At 41.7% G+C, this 14246-nt stretch overlaps 1 long non-coding RNA gene across 4 annotated transcripts; it reads right to left on the bottom strand.

The window, feature by feature from the left end:
• Positions 1–206: 206 nt before the first annotated feature.
• Positions 207–13908, bottom strand: LOC149121796 (uncharacterized). 4 transcript variants are annotated; one of them, XR_016222646.1, is made up of 5 exons: positions 12060–13908; positions 11558–11593; positions 2830–2999; positions 752–824; positions 207–591 (listed from the first exon to the last, which is right to left on the bottom strand). It is a non-coding gene; the product is annotated as an uncharacterized LOC149121796 (long non-coding RNA). The 4 variants fall into 4 exon arrangements; XR_016222647.1 differs by lacking the exon at positions 752–824 and having other exon boundaries at positions 2799–2999; positions 12060–13904; XR_016222645.1 differs by lacking the exon at positions 752–824 and having other exon boundaries at positions 12060–13407.
• Between the last annotated feature and the right edge of the window lie 338 nt (positions 13909–14246).

The following is a 14246-nucleotide window of genomic DNA, read 5'->3' as shown; positions in this document are numbered from 1 at the left end:
TGTCTCTAGCTAAAAGCAGGCAAAGCTCTCACCTTCTTCTCTCTGGCATGCTAGGGATGTATTTGATGCCACCCGTACTGGCCTCCTGACACACTAGTGGGGTGTTTCTCGACCCATGTTTATAGGTAAATAGTGTACATCTCTCAGGTGACTGGTCAAAGTAAACAGGAAATATGACAAGTCATTTAAATTTTTAATTAATTGAAATCAGCCTGAGTGTTCTGACCAAGTAACAGATTCTACATGGAGAGGGAAGAATAGGGGCAGAACTCAGTGAAATGCAGGATGATGATAACAAACATAAAACTTTGACATTGACCCAGGCACCATCCCAAGGGTTTGACATAGTTTAACTATTTAAATCCCCAATTCAATCTTACAAAAGTGGTGCTATTTGTAATCATTATTTTTGAGATAAGGAAACAGAGGCAGAAAGGAGCTAAGTAACTAGCCCAAGATTAACATGCTATCACAATGACTTTTTCCAAAGAACATGAATTTAAACAAAACATATTCTGTACAGATGCATTTTTCCTTTTATGTTTTAATTCATTCTGTATACAGAATAATCCTCAGTGTATAGTGGCATGCCTGGGAAAGAATCAGAGAAACAAAATGTTTCTATCCTTCAGAGGCTTTTAGAAAGACTTTTTAAAAACAAATACTCTCCTGAGCTAACAATTAAAAATAATGACCTTTTCTCAGAAACTAAATTATGAAACGCAGGAGCCCAAAATGTTTTCTGCATTACCATGAACCGTAACGGATTTCAAGAAAAAGCAATGCTTCTCCAACGCAGTTTCCACCACGAACAGAACCGAGGTCTGGGGACAAAGAAGCGCGTTTGGTGTGAGGAATCCCAGACCCTGCCATCACTCCGTGGCTAAGGGATGGATGATTGTTCCTTTGGCAAATTGGAGACTCTGTCCTCACTAGACAGGGGTTAGAGATGCACGCACACAAGATACATGTTCTCATGAGGCCTTGTTGGCCTCCTTCAATTTGAATTTTCACAATGAACAAAGACTAAACACCGAAAGAAAGTGCTTCCAATGCTGGAATCTGCGGTAGCAGCCAGCCTGATGAAAAGGGGCTGCTCTGGGGGCAGGAGACAAAGAAGCCCAGTAGCTCTCCACCTGTGAGCATACCTAACCACACTTGGCACATCGCTAGTGAAGTTGTAGCCTCAATCTTCATAGAAACCCAAAGAATGCAGTTTTAGTTTCTGCAGATGTTATTTCCTACAAAAGGCCCCAGTTCCAAATTTACTTCCTTCCCCACCAGAAATACATAGTTTGCAAGGATTATGAAATTATTTTTAATAATATTTTTGATCTGTGGCTGGCTGAGTGGTTACTGTACTCCATAAGATGAACATATGGTAGCAGGTTGGAAGGAACTGCTAACAGTTCCAGACTTAAGAAAGACTTTTAATGGGGTGGTTGTTGACTTGGAACTGGTAGGCCACAGTTATTTCTTTGCAAATTTGCCTCCTCTGAGATTTGCTTATTTTGTGGGTGAATATACAAATTTATCTATGGCTTAAAATTTTGCAGGGGCTGGCACTGTAGTGTAGCTGGTAAAGCCATTGCCTGTGAAACTGGAATCCCATATGAGTGCCAGTTTGAATCCCAGCTGCTCCACTTCTGATCCACCTCCCTGCTAATGCACTTGGGAAAGTGTGGAAGATAGCCCAGGTGCTTGGGTCCCTGCACCCATGCAGGAGACCCAGAAGAAGCTCTGGCTTCAGCTTGGCCCAGCCCTGGCCAGTGTGACCATTTGGGGATAGAACCAGCAACAGATGGAAGATCTGTCTCTCCCTCACTCTTTCAAGTACATAAATAAACCTTTAAAAAAATTCTGCAGACTCTTCAACATGCAACTCTAAAGAAAATCTTTGTTGTTCTACAGAATGAGCTTAAGAGATCTTCTGGGACTGAAATTTTATTTTATTTTATTTTTTTGACAGGCAGAGTGGACAGTGAGAGAGAGAGAGAGAGAAAGGTCTTCCTTTGCCATTGGTTCACCCTCCAATGGCCGCCACAGCAGGCATGCTGCGGCCGGCGCACCGCGCTGATCCCATGGCAGGAGCCAGGTGCTTCTCCTGGTCTCCCATGGGGTGCAGGGCCCAAGCACTTGGGCCATCCTCCACTGCACTCCCGGGCCACAGCAGAGAGCTGGCCTGGAAGAGGGGCAACCAGGACAGAATCCGGTGCCCCGACCAGGACTAGAACCTGGTGTGCCGGCGCCGCAAGGTGGAGGATTAGCCTATTGAGCCGCGGCACCGGCCTGAAATCTTATTTTCAAACACAGAGTTAGGGAGGAATCTGGGACAATGGAGAGACTATGAGAATAGGTCTTTGCCCCATCCACACACGATCCTTACCATCTTTCTTGGATACCAGGACTATTTAGGTTATCTGGTGGTGGTGTCTCAGAAACCATGCTGCTGTGCAAGACCAGTCTCCTCTTTGCAATGAGAGAAAGAGCACCGTGAAAAAGTGTGGGCACTCTTAGCTTACTCACTTCTCAAATGATGACACATCCAACTTAGAGCTGTCTAACAAGAGCCAAACTTGTGAACACTCATGACAACATAAACACACTGGTAATGTGCATTAGTGTCAGGGAAGTGGGAGGACAGATGTTCAAGTCACTGGAACCAGTGAACGGCAGCTGTAAGGCTCCTGAGGCGGTTCAGAACCCAGATAAGAACGTCCTTTGAGAGTACTGGGGGACAGAGCAGGGATAGTGTGAAGGGAAAGGGTTCCTTTGGAAGTCTGCAGGGTCAGACTCACCACATCCCAAGCAGCTCACTGAGATGCTTACTTAGGCTGCTAGTTCTCTTTCCTAGGAGAGCTGGATGTGCAAGCAACTGCAAGTCCCAGAGTACACACTAGGTGGAGCTGTGGAGCAGAAGAGGGTGGTGATCCTCCAGTGAGGAACAGCGGAGACCCGAGGTCTAAGGAATAGGAGCAGGTACCAGAGAAGGAAACACGCTGCAGGAGACAAAACATGAGAATGGATAAAGGTGTATTTAACAAAATCAGTTAAAGTCACCGCTGGGGACATCATGTGGCAGATGGAATAAGCACTGTGAGATTTCTTCCTACTGCAGGGTCCACTTAGGTGAATGAGTTCCCTCCATGGCTCCACATGACAGCATACAGCAGTTATATAGGAAGGCATAAAACCAAACATAGATGAACAGGAAGATGTCTCACATTCTTGAATGAAAAATGTAGTATCATGAAAATACATGAATTTTCCCACTCATATAGAAATTAAGTGCAACCCAAATTAGAACCCTGGTAGGTGTGCTTAAATTGCATTAAATGATTTAAAACTCCCATGAAATAATGATAAACTTGTGAGAAGAGGACCTTATAAGATATTGAAATAGAGAAAGTACAACAAAAGCAGAATATCATCATAGGAATAGACAAAAGATGAGTAAAACAGGGTACCCGAAAAAGATTTTGCTGCCTGTGGAAATTTAATATATGAGAAATATATTTTACTTCAGAAAAGAAGACTGGTTTATTTAATAAATAATACTGGAAAAACTGACTATGCACAGGAAGAGCATAATTTCCGTTCCTGCTTCTCATACACAAATTCCAGATGGATTAAAATCTTAAAGGTAAGAATAAAAGTATAAAATTGCAGAAAGATAAAAGAGCCCATATGTAGGACTTGGAGGTTGGTGAGGCAGGGAAGCTATAAGCAATTTTCAAGATTTGTTACATGTGATTTTATAGTTATGATATTTTAAAAGATAAAATACAATATAAAGTATAGATAAGGGAAAAATCCACAATGGACATAACAGCTAATAATGAATATAACAGCTAACAGAACTATAATAAATTATAATAAAGACTACCAATGGAAAAATTAGTAGAGTTATAAAAACAGGAAAATCACAGAAGAGCAAGTTCAAATGGTCTAGGAGAATAACAAAACATCATTAATCTTCCTAGCAGTCAGGGAAAAACAAATGAAAGTAACAACGATATTGGCAAAATTAAAGAGAAATTTCATCCATTGCTGGTGAGGCTGTCCAGAAGACGGGAGACTCATTTACTGCCAAAGAACACATGATTTGCTCTTTTGTGAAAACAACTGGCAAATTCTGTTATGAGAACAAAAAAGGGCAAACTAACACTTGGGAATCTAATCCCTAGACAGAAATGTACCAGTGCAAAAAAGAATTGTGTACTACAATGTTTCAAAAATCCTAGAAACAAGGTGAATACACTTTGGCAAGGGAACAGTCAGACTAAAGTATAGCTGGGCAAGGACTATCTTGTATTTTTACTTTATTAAAGATTTACATATTAATGTATTCCAAAGGCAGAGCAACAGCCATGTCTGGGCCAGGCAGAGACAGAAGCCAGGATCTCCATCCTACTCTACCACATGGGTGGCAGAGGCCCAGGCAGTTGGGCCATTTTCTCCTGCCTTCCCAGCCACATTAGCAGGAAGTTGGGTTGAAAACAGAGCATCAAGACTTGAACCAGTACTCCAATATGAGATGCTGGGACTGCAAGCAGCAGCTTAACCTATTGTCAGGCCCTCTTGTAGTTTCAAAGAATCAGCTAGAGCTACACTTATTAACCTGGAGGAATCCTGTGATGCTGTTAAACTAGAAACTCAAGATGCAGAGAAATTATCTATATTTCATTTCTGTTAAAAATCAATGACCAAAAATCACCTTGATTTTATACATGTGTATGTGTGTTGTGTATCTGTCTATTTTTACTTATACAGTTATACATCACTTAATGATGGGATATGTTCAAGAAGATGTATAGGTGGGCATTTAATTACTGTGTGAACATCATAGAGCATACTTAACACAAATCTAAACAGGATTCCCTACTACATACTTATGCTCTGATACACACACACACACACACACACACACACATGTATGTATGTATGTTAAAATATAGCCTATTGATCCTCAGACTATGATGACCAATACAACATGGGATGAAATCAAGCACAAGAGAAAATGAAGCAATTACAAGATCCAGTAAATACAGAATGTATCGGGCTGCTGCTGGCATAACAGGACAACTGTTTTTTTGTTTTTGTTTTTACTTTTAAAAAAAGTACACTCTCACAATAAAACAGAGCATATTGAATACATAAACAAGAATCATTTATCATTATCAAACATTATGTACTGTGTGTAACTGTGCTACACTTTTATATGAATGGCAGCAGAGTAGATTTGTTTATGCTAGAATCACTCAAACACATGAGTAATGCTTTGTGCTATATCATGATGCCTACAAGTTTGGTAAAGTTGTAGGATATAAAATTAACACACAAAAATCAAAAACCTTTGTATGCACAGACAATGCTATGATTGAGAGAATTTGCAAGATCAGCCCCATTCACAATAGCTACAAAAAATGTAAATGCCTTGGAATAAATTTAACCAAGCAGGTGAAAGATCTGTATGATAAAAATTATAAACCATTAAAGAAACAGAAGACACAAATATATGGAAAAATCTCCATGTTTTGACTTGGAAAAATATCAGAAAGTCCATACTTCCAAAATAATTTACAGATTCAATGTGATCCCAATCAAAATACCTAGTGACATTCTTCTCAGATCTAGAAAAAAATGATGCTAAAATTCATATGGAAACACAAGAGACCCCAGATAGCTAAAGCAATCTTATGCAACAAAAACATGGCAGTTAAAATCAAAACAACCTGGTACTGGCAAAAAATTGTAGACCAATGGAACAGAATAAAATCCCCAGAACTCAATTAAAACATCTACAACCAACTTTGACAAAGGCACTAAAATCAATTCCTAGATAAAGAACAGTCTCTTCAACAAATGGTGTTAAGAGAATAGGATTTCTGCATGCAGAAATATGAAACAAGACCCCGACCTTATACTTTACGTAAAAATCAACTCAAAATGGATCAAGGTTCTAGATCTATAACCTGATACATTGAATTACTAAAGTAGAACATTGGGAGAACTCTGCAAGACATTGGCAAAGACTTATTAGAAAAGACCTCAGGTGCACAGGAAACCAAAGCAGAAACAGACAAATGGGATTACACCAAGCTAAGAAGCTTTTGCACTGCAAAGGAAACATTTAAAGTGAACAAGCAACTGACAGATGGGAGAAAACATTTGCAAAATATGAAACTGATAAAAGATTAATATACAGGATCTATAAAGAGCTGAAGAAACTCAACAATAACAAAATAATCCAGTCAAGAATTGGGCAAACAATTTCAACAGGTTATTTTTCAAAAACATGAAAGTCAAATGGCTAAGAGACAAATGAAAAAATGCTCAGGATCATTAGCCATCAGAGAAACTTAAAATAAATAAATAAATACCACAATGAGATTTCACCTCACCCTAGTCAGAATGGTTCTCATACAGAAATCAACAAGCAATAAATGCTGGGGAAAACCTGGTGAAAAAGGTCCCCTAAAACACTGCTGGTGGGAAAGCAAACTAGTACACCCATTATAGAGGACAGTATGGAGACTGTGAACAAAGCAGAAAACAGATCTACCATATGACCCAGCCATCACACTCCTGTGAATTTACCCAAACACAATGAAATCGGTTTATGAAAGAGTGACCTGTACCCCCATGTTTACTGCAGCTCAATTCACAATAACTAAGATATGGAATCAACAGATGTCCATCAATTGATGACTGGATAAAGACAATGTGGTATAAATACACTATGGAATATTACTCAGCCATAAAAAGGATGAAATCCCATTTTTCACAACAAAACAGATGCAACTGAAAACCATTATACTTACTGAAATAAGCCAACCCCCAAAAAGACAAATATCATATTTTCCCTGATCTTTAGTAAGAATACAATGTAATTTGTAATTATTTGTATTGCAATCTACATAAAATTATTCCTATCCATAAACTGTTGAGAGGAAATGGCTTAGAGTCTAAATGAACTTAATTATTGTAACCACACAGAAAATATTTGGATGTTACATTGCCACTGGTTCTATTTCATTGAAAGAAATTATTAATGACTAATTGTCAAAAAAAACTGGGTAAAATGATCATTTTTCCATTCAATTCTTTTTTATAGCTGTTGTCTACTATAGTCCCACTCAACTGGATTCTTTTTAATTTTTTATTTGTTAAATTTTTTTATTTGGTGAATTATTAAGTCTTTTACTGAAATGTATATTTTAAAAATGGTATCTCAAAAACTAAAAAAAAACTGTAGAAGAACAGGAACAAGAGTGAGCTGGAGAGGAGGAAATATCATTATATTCTTAGACATATATCTAAAAATCATATTGAATTTGTTAAAAATTAAATTAAAAAGAAAAAAATGTGGTATATATACACTGTGAAATACTACTCAGCCATAAAAATAATGAAACCCTTTCTTTTGCAACAAAATGGATACAACTGGAAGCCATACAGTTAGCGAAATAAGCCAGTCTCCAAAAAACCAATGTTTTCTCAGATATATAGTAATTAATACAGAATATAAAAAAACATATAAGAGTGAAAGAGACATCCTGTGATTTGATTGTTGTTTTTAGCCTTTGCTTATACTCTTTTGGAACTGTGGCCTTCCTACTTTTTACTCGTTGAATATTACAGTTGGTGGTGCAATAACCCTGTGATTATAGAGTAGACTGAAAGTATGCTTTTGCAAAAATTAAAGAAAAAAGGAAGGAAAGAAAAAAGGGGATTGAGGGAGGGAAAGGATGGAGGTGAATATGGTTATGTTCTTACAACTGTACCTATGGAATACATGAAATCTGTTCTCTTTATATTAATAAAAATTTTTTAAAAACATGATATTTTATCCCCTTCCAATATGTAGCAGAATAAGCAAACATAGTTAAAATCAGAAAATAAGGTCTACTTTAATCAGACAAGGAATGGATCATAAACTAAATGAACTTCAAAAACCAGTGCCCAAAGAAATAAAGAAAAAATTTTTTGTAGTACTTTATGCTGGACTCCCACAGAATTCATACTGGAAATTCAACAACATCCCGTGACCTTTAATGAATGTTCTCTACCCTGGAGAGGAGCCACCAGATTGGACGTATCCTTAGTTTTTCTTTCTCTTCACTCTTTGAAGACCTCTCTCTCTTTTTTTTTTTTTTTAAAGATTTGTTTATTTGAAAGGCAGAGTTACAGAGAGGCAGAGAGAGGCAGAGAGAGGCAGAGAGAGAGAGAGAGAGAGAGAGAGAGAGAGAGAGAGAGAGAGCTTCCATTCACTTGTTTACTCCCGAGATGGCTGCAACAGCCAGAGCTGTGCCGATGCCGATCTGAAGCCAGAAGCCAGGAGCCTCCTCCGGGTCTCCCACATAAGTGCAGGGGCCCAAGCACTTGGATAATCCTGCACTGCTTTCCCAGGCCATAGCAGAGAGCTGGATCGAAAGTGGAGCAGCCAGGACTCGAACCAGTGACCATATGGGATGCCGACACTGAAGGTGACGGCTTTACCCGCTGCAGCACAGCGCCGGCCCCAAGACCTCTCTTGGCCCAAGCTGCCCTCAACAATTTCCAGAACACCACAATGACTTTAGGAATACAACCTAGATACCTAGTGTCTGCACTCAACAAAAGTCCTGAAAGACAGTTCTCAAATTAAATCGTATAATAGCCCTACTCTGCTCAAAAAGAACTGAGATCTGCTCCTGGGTAGATAACCAGCATAAGTGATTTTGCATCGTGCCACAAAGTCTTTAAGAGTGTTTAGTAGGACCAGCATTGTGGTGTAGTGGGTTAAGCTGTCACTTGTGATGCTAGTAACCTAACATGGGTGCTAGTTTGTGTCCCAGCTGCTCCACTTCCAATCCAGCTCTCTACTAATGCAGCCAGGGAAGGGAGCTGAAAATAGCCCAAATCCTTGGGCCACTGCTACTCCCATGGAAGACCCAGAAGAGGCGTCTGGCTTCAGTCTGGCTCATCCCTGGCCACTGCGGCCCTTTGCGGAGTGAACCAGTAGATGAAAGATTTGTGTCTCTACTTCTCTCTCTGTAACTCTGCCTTTCAAATAATTAAATAAACCCTTAGTTTGTTGAAAATGGAATTACAAGATTGTCTTTAATAATGAAAAGAAAGTGTTAAGGGTAGCTTTCATTCAGAATAGCCCCATTTGAAAATAACCTTGTTAAGTTCACCAATCTGAGAAATGATCATATATTCATACAATATTCATATAGCAATGAAAATGAATGAACTATTGATGCATACAACGTGGATAAATTTCTCAGACAAAATGCTGGGCAGAAGCCAAGCCCAAAGCATTTTTAACAAATGGCTTCATTTGTTAAGTTCAAAATCAGGACAAAAAACATAAGAGTCAGAAGAATAGTTTCCATTGGGATGATACTGACCAGGAGGGAACAATGTGGGGGTGGAGGGCACTTCTGGGATATGACGGGTATTCATAACTTTGTGTGGTAGGCACAAATCCACTGAACTACGCACTGAAGATCTATGGACTTTATGAATGCTACTCCTCAGTATATAATGCAAGCAAGCGAAATAAAAGGCAGGCTGGTTTTCCATTTCATGCATTCTAAGTCACAGTTCTCACCATGGCCTAAAAGCCCTATTTGATCTGTTCCTTGTTCCATCTTTCTTTCCTCTCCTTCTATTCTCCCCCATGGATTGCGCCAATTAAACCCCACTGTGCTCTACATTCTGCCTGGAAATCACAAGGTATTTCCCGAGTTGCAGCCTCAACACTTATATTGGATTCTGAGGAAAGAAAGCAAGGTGAGCCAGATGTAACAAGAAGAAATTACTCACATTATGTCAGAGTAAAGACAATGTCAGAGAAGGGCCAGAGAAGCAGTTTTAAGATGAAATGAAAGAGAACAGTAACCTGGGAACTACAGGAAAATCTTCCATGCAAAAGACAAACAAGCACAACATAGATAAAATTATAATTCAAAGAACAGAAGGAATTTCTCAGACCTTCTTTTTGCTGTCAAACAAGATACTGAAAAACATGAATAAGAGTTTAGAATTGAGTTTCTGGCAATGACAGACTCTTTTGTATTGGATCAACATTCCTGAGAATGTGTAGAAAACTGAGATTTTTAACATGCATACATATGTGTGCGTGCATACACACACAATATCTGAAGGGATCAGAGAGCTATCAAGGCAATGAGTACTTGAGGAGCAAGACTTTATAAAGAGAGGTAGTACACACTGTTATTTGGCACCATTACTTTCCCTCCAGGCTTTTACTGATTAAAAAGCAATGGCAGCTGGCGCAGCGGCTCAATAGACTCATCCTCTGCCTTGCGGCGCCGGCACACCGGGTTCTAGTCCCAGTTGGGGTGCCGGATTCTGTCCCAGTTGCCCCTCTTCCAGGCCAGCTCTCTGCTGTGGCCAGGGAGTGCAGTGGAGGATGGCCCAAGTGCTTGGGCCCTGCACCCCCTGGGAGACCAGGAGGGGCACCTGGCTCCTGGCTTTGGATCAGCGCAGTGCGCCGGCCGCAGCGGCCATTGTGGGGTGAACCAACGGAAAAAGGAAGACCTTTCTCTCTCTCTCTCTCATTGTCCACTCTGCCTGTCAAAAAAAAAAAAAAAAAAAAAAGCAATGGCAAGGCTGGCATTGTGGTATAGTGGGTAAAGCTGCCGCCTGTGATGCCGGCATCACATAGGGACACTGATTTGAGTCCCAGCTGCTCCTCTTCCAACATACCTGGGAAAGCAGCGGAAGACAGCCCAAGGGTTTGGGATCCTGCACCCATGTAGGAGACCTGGAGAAAGCTTCCGGCTTCGGACTGGCCCAACATTGGCTGTTGCAGCCATTTGGAGAGCAGAGGGAAGATCTCTTTCAAATAAATAAATCTCAAAAAAAGGAAAGAAGGGAGGGAGGGAGGGAGGAAGGGCAAAGCTATAAAGTTACGGATAAAATTGAAGCTTAATGAGAAAGAAGCTGAGCAGAACCTCTAGGAGCCTCGTATGCTAGGAGACAGCAATAGGAGTAAAGAGCCAGAGAGGAGGAGGAGACCTGAGCACTCAGTTGGGGTCACTAGAACGATAGACACCTCAAATACGGGATAACCATCCACTGCTACCCTTCATCCACAAAATGATTTGATTGTGCTCCATCTCTGTTGGAATTAAGGTGGTTTTCATTACTCTGTTCTCCAAAAGCAAAAATAAATCCTATATTCAGGAAAATATCATCACTGAAAGTTTCAACTGACCTTGACAGTATGTCACATCCAATGTCTGATATTGACTCAAAACTAATTCATCACGCAAAAAAATATGAAGAAGAAAGGAAAGGAGGAAAGTCAAAGGGAAGAGAAAAGAAGAAGAAAATGATTAAAAAAAAAAAGACAAGAAAATATTCGGCTAGGAAATCTAGATTTCTCAGATGAGGGAGTTAAAATAGGTGTGATTAATTCACTCGAGACACTAAGTGACACGGTGATGAATCCCAGCGCAGGCTGGAAGTTCTAAAGGAGAATCCAATGGAAATTCCAGAACTGAAATTAAGAATTCCAAGGCTGGTGAGGTTTCAGTACCGATCAGGCTTTTCAAGTTGCGAAACATCTTCATTCCTGTCCAAACAACAAAAAAGGGACAAACTAAAAGAAATGCCTTTTCTTTGATTACACTGAGGGGCTGTGGACACAGAGTGAGGTCTAAATGACCTCCCTCGCGGAGCCCGTCAAGCCGGCCTGGGGAGGGCTGACCAGCAGCCGTTTCCAGAGGTGGGAGCAGCTGCCCTGTCGGGTGGGACCCGTTGGCTCAGCTGCTGGGGATCTTTCCGGAGTCAGGTGTTGGCTGTTAATTAACCCTTCAGGGATCGCTTCAGCTGCGGAGAGCCAGCATGCCCAAAGGCGTGCCTCCTTCTGTGCAAACACAAGTTACTTAACAGCGAGGGACTAAGGACAGGGGCTGTTTAATAGTGAGGGACTCAGCACACACTACGTGTGTGCCTCCCCGGGCTGAGAAATACCCAACTTGAGTGGGCCAAAGAGTTAGCCTTAAATGAGAGAAAGGAAAAAAGAAAGAAAATGGTACCTCAACGTGAGTACTGGAGAGGGCCATTCCACATGGGTCAGCAAGGGAAAGAGAAAATAAGAGAGCAGTATGCCCCCAGCGCACTCCACCGTGGAACGCGTTCTCTTCCCTGCCTTCCACCTCTTTTTATAAGAAACGGGCGGTGCCCGCAAAGCGCTACGTACGTATCAGAGTAGGGTCTGCGCATGCTCTGATCCTCTGTGGCAGCGGTGCATCCTGGGAAGGTGGACGTATCATGGCGACAGTTAAATAGCATCACTTTCCAGGAATACAGAGATCCAGGTTGCCTCAGCTTTAACTGTCTGGTTACTCCATATCGCTTGAGTCCTCATCACCCAGATGGGAGATAAGAAGAAGCCTGGAAAGGACCTGAGGTGGGCAGAACCATGCGGCCCTCAGTGCCCGCGTCCATGAGACCTGTGAAGATGTCAGGGTGCGGCTAAGGGAATTAAGGCTACTGATGGAAGGAAGAGGGCTGCTCAGCCGGCCTGAAGATGGGGATATTATTCTGGTTGGTTCTGGGTAATCACAGTGGTCCTTAACAGCAGAAGAGGGAAATGAAGAGAGAAGTCAGCATTTTGAGAATGGAGATGGACGTTGCTGACTCTCAGGGCGGAGCAAGGGGGCCATGACCGAGGAGTATTGGCCCAGAAGCTGAAACAAGGCAAGGACCCCAGTTCTCCGTCAGACCCTCCTGAAAGGAGTGCGGCCTGCTGAAACCCTGAGGTTAGCTCCCTGACGTCTGTGTGACCCTTGTGATAAACAGAAATGTACGATAATAAATGTACGATAATAAATAAGCCACCATGTTTATGACAGTTTGTTAAAGCAGCCGTGGAAAGGTAACACAAGCCCCAAATACTAAGCCAACCCCTCAAGATTCGACTATTCTGTGCTGCTTTTTTTGAATTAGTGGTGGTCGGAGACACTTTTGTCCCTTGGTCACACTCTGTTTGTATCATTAGCACTTAGCACTGCCCTGAGGGACCTGCTATCCCCTCCCAGACGCTTGAAACTAGATGATAAATTATTTGACTAACTTAGACCCAGCTGCCACTCAGCTCGACTCCTGACAAGATCAGAGATCCACTCCTCTGTGATCTGAGAGGCTGGGAAGGAGAGAGCGGAGTCACGGCCTTGTAATAGGCTGGTGCGTCCCCCGCAGTCCCGCTGGCCGTAGGGGCCTGCTGACCTCACTAGCCAGAGGACAGGATGTAAACGGAAGGCAGCCAAAGCTGAGCTGCTAGTAAAATCAACGAGATCATCCCCGCATTTAAGCTGCCTGGTGGAAAACCATGTTCCGTTTTGAGGAAAAGTATTTAGTCTCTACTTTTTTATATAGATCTGTCACAAAACTTAAAACACTGTAAGAAAATAAAGAAGCAAGAAAGTGTTATCTATAATCGGCAAGAAAATGTTTTCTATAATCTGGTTTTAAAACACTCACGGGATGAATACTTGGTCTGATGGCTAAGACATTGCTTGGAACACCTGCATTTAAGTGCCTGCATTCAAGTCACGAACCACTTCTGATTCCAGCTTCCTTCTAATACATACCCTGGGATGCAATGCGTAATGAGTCTAGTAGTTGAGTTCCGGTCACTCACATGAGAGACCCTCGCATGGTCCCAGCCCCAGATAGTGTGGGCATTTGGTAAATAAGCCAGCTTCTGGGAGATCTCTCTTTCTCTAGCACGCTCTTTCTCTGCCTTTCAAATAAAACAAAATCCATGGAAGTAGATCTGTAGACGCTGAGGACTCAAATTTTGGAATTAGAGAAATGACTTGGATAATCTCTTAAGATTAGAGAGAGACTGGGGAAGGCGCTGTGGCGTAGCAAGTAAAGCTGCCAAGCTGCCATCGGCAGCGCCAGCATCCCATATGGGCACCGGTTGGAGTCCCGGCTGCTCCATGTCCGATCCAGCCCTCTGCTATGGCCAGGAAAAGAAGTAGAACATGGCCCAAGTGCTTGGGCCCCTGCACCCACATGGGAAACCTGGAACAAGCTCCTGGCTCTTGGTTTTGTATCGGTGCAGCTCTGGCCATTGCGGCCAACTGGGAAGTGAACCAGTGGATGGAAGACCTATCTCTCTCTCTCTGCCTTTCCTTCTCTCTCTGTGTAACTCTTTCAAATAAATAAATAAATCTTTTTAAAAAAGATTGGAGATATTTAGGAAATAATGTCTA

Source organism: Oryctolagus cuniculus, chromosome 16, assembly GCF_051225735.1.
Source record: "Oryctolagus cuniculus isolate XC-2025 breed Fujian yellow rabbit chromosome 16, ASM5122573v1, whole genome shotgun sequence".
Classification (NCBI taxonomy): domain Eukaryota; kingdom Metazoa; phylum Chordata; class Mammalia; order Lagomorpha; family Leporidae; genus Oryctolagus; species Oryctolagus cuniculus.
The sequence above is the reverse complement of the archived record's forward strand: the minus strand, read 5'-3'. Positions and strand labels throughout refer to the sequence as shown.